This window comes from Pleurodeles waltl, chromosome 12 (assembly GCF_031143425.1).
Source record: "Pleurodeles waltl isolate 20211129_DDA chromosome 12, aPleWal1.hap1.20221129, whole genome shotgun sequence".
Lineage (NCBI taxonomy): Eukaryota > Metazoa > Chordata > Amphibia > Caudata > Salamandridae > Pleurodeles > Pleurodeles waltl.
The window spans coordinates 127129313-127134585 of record NC_090451.1 but is presented as its reverse complement, the minus strand read 5'-3'; the positions used below and the strand labels follow the sequence as shown (position 1 = coordinate 127134585).

General features: G+C 44.5%; 1 non-coding gene across 1 annotated transcript; it reads left to right on the top strand.

The window, feature by feature from the left end:
• The first annotated feature begins 2940 nt into the window (after positions 1–2940).
• TRNAW-CCA (transfer RNA tryptophan (anticodon CCA)) lies at positions 2941–3012 on the top strand. Its single transcript has one exon. It is a non-coding gene; the product is annotated as a tRNA-Trp (tRNA).
• Positions 3013–5273: the final 2261 nt, after the last annotated feature.

The window sequence follows — 5273 nt, the reverse complement described above, 5'->3', positions numbered from 1 at the left end:
CCTGGGGAAGAAAGCAGTGTCCCAAGTTTATGAATCTCTACTTACGAATGCCCCAGATGGGTTTGACCGCCTGCGACAGAGGTGGACGCATTGGGTAGGGGAGCTGGACGATGTCGATTGGGGGGAAGCACTGTTGGCCCCCGGGGAGTTAGCCATCTCAGCTAGGCTGCAGTTCAACTACCTCCACGCATCTTACTTCACCCCTGCAATTATGTCGAAGATGTCTGATGGAGCGGGGTCTGCCTGTGCCAGGTGTGGCCTCCTGGGAGTGGACTTCCTCCATGCGACTTGGAGCTGTCCCCAAATACGACTCGTCTGGGATGGGATTGGCAAGGAAATAGAAGAGGTCCTGGGGCTTCCTATAGATCTAGGTGCCAAGGTTGTGTTACTGGGGCAATTGGAGGAGCTGAGGGGGGCCCGTGGTGAACGGGCATTTGTGGGAGTTGCATGCCTTGTCACTAAGAGAGATATTGCTCGTGGGTGAAGGCTTCCCCGTGCTCCTTTGTTGGCGAGATGGAGGGCGGGGGTTGATTGGTGTGCACATCAAGAAAAGCCGATCTACTGGATCGAGTTTTAGGCTCTGTACCTGTATTATTGATGTTGTCAGGACTCACTGTGTGTGTACTGTTCTTGAACTCAATGAAAACAAAACTAATAAATTTGGTTCTTAAAAAAATAAAATACACAGTTTGTCTTTGTCACACTGGCTTCTTTATTTAATGACACGGGTAGCGTTCTGGAGCTCACACCGACATTTGTTTGTAGAGCCTTTTTGGGGGCTCCCAGCCTTTCCTTAACACATTCTATTGCACTGTTTAGTGCACCCATCCCATTGGTGAGGAAGCTAGTAATAGTTGGGGGGTCAATCTCTGTAGTAGGAAACATAGCAGACTTCCTTTTCCCCATTATGGCTTACCTCCACGCTTAGTTTGTTGGCCATATGGCCATAATCAAACTGCAGGACAGTGAAGAGGGATGGCCCAGCCCAGCCTCGTTCGGTCTCAGATGGGTGCAGACAGACCCGCCCTTGGTCCGGGCTTTGCCTGCGTGCGGTCCGCACCACAGGGAGAGTGATAGCGCTTCAGATGACTCCTCCCCTCATCAGAGCTGTGGCGCCTTAGAGCGTGTTGATCCCTGGGACCCCGAGTCCCACCAGGGACATGCCAACAACAACCAAGAGTCACTTATAAACAGCCTTTGAGCAGCCCCAGCAGGAGGCGCTGAACTGACTAACATTAAATCAGTACTACTTTCTTAAGCTATGACCGTGGGATAGACCTGAGTATAACTTTGACTTTTGCACCTTTCACCTGTTCTTTTAGTCAATCAATCAATCAATCAAAAAAATGTATAGAGAGCGCTACTCACCCGTGAGGGTCTCAAGGCGCTTGGGGGGGGGGGGGGGGGGTGAAGGAGGGTCACTGTTCGAACAACCATGTCTTGAGGTTCTTTCTGAAGAGCAGGAGGTCTTTGGTTTTGCGGAGGTTGGTGGGGAGGGAGTTCCAGGTTTTGGGGGCGAGGTAGGAGAAGGACCTGCCTCCTGTGGTGGTGCGTTGGATGCGGGGGACTGTGGCTAGGGCGAGGTTGGCTAATCGGAGGTTGCGGGTGGGAGTGTGGAAGTGATGATCGGAGGCCCATTTGTGACCATTGAAAATTAATACTACACTGTTGCTGCTTGCTCACGCTGGATGTGTGAGAGAAGCTTGCACAGCTGCGGGCTGCATTGTTCCTTTTTGGGGTGCTATGGAAGCTTGCATTATGGCGTCGAATAGTTAACTTGGTCTTGTCCTGAGAAAAAAACAGGAGGGAAAATGGAGAGAATGTAAAAAAGACTGCTGAACAATTCAGACATTGGTTGTTTTCCTAGTCTATGTCATCTGGGGTCAATGCAGCAATCCTTGTGAAACAGCTTCAGGTGTGCACAAAGTTCATGAGTAAGCTGTGCTGGCTGATTTTTATATATTCCAATAAAAGTCAGAAAATTAAGTGGGAAAATGCACTTCCTGGCGAAATCTTTGTGCATCCTTCAGTCTAGAGATACCCATTGCAATGAGACAGCTTCGTGGGTTAATGCACCTAGTACAGAGATTTGGGGGTCATATTGGTCACAGCCTCCAGTAATACTGAGGCAGATCAGTTGGTCTAGGTACAAACAGATGGAATGTTTGTGTAATCACTATAATACAAATTACAGTCCTAATAAGATAACTCTCTCACAACAAAACCCCGACTGCGGAACATACTGTGACAAGAGATCTAAAGTTACTACCTTCAAAGATACTGTGGATTTCTTTCAATGTCAACAATCTATTAGTTATATTACCCTGAAGTACATTCTCTTTGAATGCCAACAGTTTTTTCTTTAGAAATCAACTAATATATAACTACCAGCTACGTGTGTAGTTGGAACAAATATTTATATCCAGTTAGTTATAAATGAGAGTTAGTAAAGTATCTTTTAAAAGCTACAGCCACTAATTGCCAGCCCCGGACACATATTTCTCCTGTCATATAGAAGGAGGGAATGTCCCTTGCAAAAGTTTGGGAATGACAACAATCGAGCAAGTTTGCAGGTTTTCAACAACGTTCACAACATCCTGTCCCGGATAAACCAGTGGTCGCCTGTGGGCAGATTTACTCACACATTAAGTGTGCGTGTATAATCGAAACATGAGAGAAACATGTAGTGGGCTACTGCATCCGCTTCTCATAAATGTTTTACGGGGAGAATAAACTACCATTATATACTTAATTCGTATCAAATGCAGATCAACTGTATTGTCCTTTTTTGGACATTGGGGTTTGTTTACTGGCTGTTTTGGTTGACCTTTCTGTGATAAAACAATGAAAATGAGCATTTAATCTACAGGAATTGCTCTCCAGCACCACGATGGGTGGAGAAAATGCTCCATATAGTATATATGGATCGCTTTTACGTAGGACCTCGTGGCGCAACGGTAGCGCGTCTGACTCCAGATCAGAAGGTTGCGTGTTCAAATCACGTCGGGGTCAATACATCTTTTTGTTCAGTATAAATTACTATAATTTATACGTTTTCCTAAAATATATGTTCTTTAAATTGTAAAGTTTATTACGAAACAACGTTTTCATAGTACGCATTTAACCCTCAAAATGGTGTGTAGTACCACAATTTACCATAAGGGGGACTTGATCTTCTTAAGCAAAGAATGTTCTATAGTCAGGAACTGTAATGCAGTCCTGCTGTATGAGTCAGTGAACTGAAACCCGGAAATACTCTATCAATGGCCGGCATAAAGACGGCAATGCATTATGCTAAATTTTAGAAAGTGCAGATATTAGTATTGAGGTCAGAGTTTTACTGGCGGTGGAGGCGGAAATGTTAGTGTGCCAGCCCAGCGGATATATTGATTGAAATTGTGGCTATGGTGTTGGGTGTTTGAAATGAAGGGCTAGCTTTAGCAGTGGTGAACGCCGTTAAAATAATCGTTGTTGCCCCCCCCACCCCACACACACAATGTCAGGGTTCTTCAGGGATCCCCTCACTACCGCCCTGGAATGGTGCCCCTCATCTCTCCTTACCCCTCTCTCTTTTATTTATTTTGTAGCACTACTCATCCCAATGTAGACTGTCAGAGTACTTTACATAACAAATATATTGTACAGAGGAAATGAGCCATACAAGTGTGTTAAACAAAGTATAGGAAATATTACTTGAGTCACATGCATGGATGTCAATTCACCAAAATGCCAGAAGTAGCAGACGTGACATCACATGTCCTTTGACCTCCACTTTCACTCACAGACACATACTTACACATGCACACAAATTCACTTTTACACACACACTCTCTCAAATACACCCACAAGCACACGTACAGCATACATTTAAAATCAGTTTTACTTTCCTCAACTGCCATGGAAGGCCATATTCAGGCTAATTGTCCCTTTTTTAGCAAACTAGCAGTGAATAATATGTTAATATTCACTATTAGTGTAATAAGAATTGACAGAAAACAAAGAGAGCGAGTCTCAACTGACGTGCATTAGGACAAGCTGTCATTGTGTTCCTGGCACTACTTTTGACACCTCTGTAGCCAGGGGTCGCAAAGGCAGAGCCAGCGGTCGCAAAGGGCTAGCCGGGAGTCGCAGCTGCAATGCCTGGCGACCTCTAAATGACGTCCATGGTCACATATCATCCATACTGGTAGGAAGTATATACTAAGAGTGCTTGGTCTGGAAAAACAAAGAGCAGGGGAAGTTTTTACAGTGTCTAGTAAACAAAGTTATTGCACTACGTTGCACGAAAAGGAGAGAGCACAACGCACCATACCTTCAAAGGTATGTTTCCGTCGCTCTCTTATCTAGTACTGGAATACATAGCCTGCCTTGCTCAAATGCACACACCCTTGCACCATAGTAAAAGGTGTTTGCATGATGCCACGCTTAGGGTTTATACTGGAAGACTACTCTCCAATACAAAATTCTATGCGTTGACAAAGTTTAATACTTTACCGCTTTGTATTTGTGCTGTACAGTTCATGATACCTGCAAAGTTGGGTTGGAAAGGTAAGAAAGTAAATCTCTTTCCAACTTTAAAAAAAAAGCTGTTTTCATTTGAACAGAGCTTGGTGTATGGTAGGTATAAGCAAATACAGCAGACAGTTGCATAATGAACATAGCAAATCCAGTAATTACAATCCACAAAGGTGGATATGGTCCAAAACAGTGTAGCACTTTTACAGCCCGTATTAATGCCCTGTAGAGAAGTACAAAAATAATGACTTTAAGGTTGTTGCCTCCTGTTTGCAATTGTGACCCAATGTCCGAAAAGCCCCTGAAATTGCATCAAGGACCCCAGATTCTTTCCCATTTTTTGGGGCATATCCAACTCTGATAAACCACTTTCTCTGCTCTCTGACACCAGTCTAAGTCTGCTTCCTAATCTATTAGCAGTAGGGAAGTAGGCTTGACCCAGGATCGTACAATGTTTTACTTGGCAACCCTCTATCGCCAATGTCCCCCAGATTTTTGAATATTTGGGCCATGATTCATCCCCTGCTATTTGCAGTAAAATCCACTTGACATACAGGGGGAGGGTTTGCTCCAGGACCTGATAGATCCTGTCGGTTACCACAAGCCAGTAGGTTTGTATCACTGGGCAAGCACATAGGATATGGAAAAAGGAAACTTCTTGCCCGCAGCTTTGAAGGCATAGTGATGTGTCAGCCTTCTTTATTTTATGCAGGAAGGTCCTGAAGCAGTAGGATCTGTGAAGGATTTCTAATTGTATG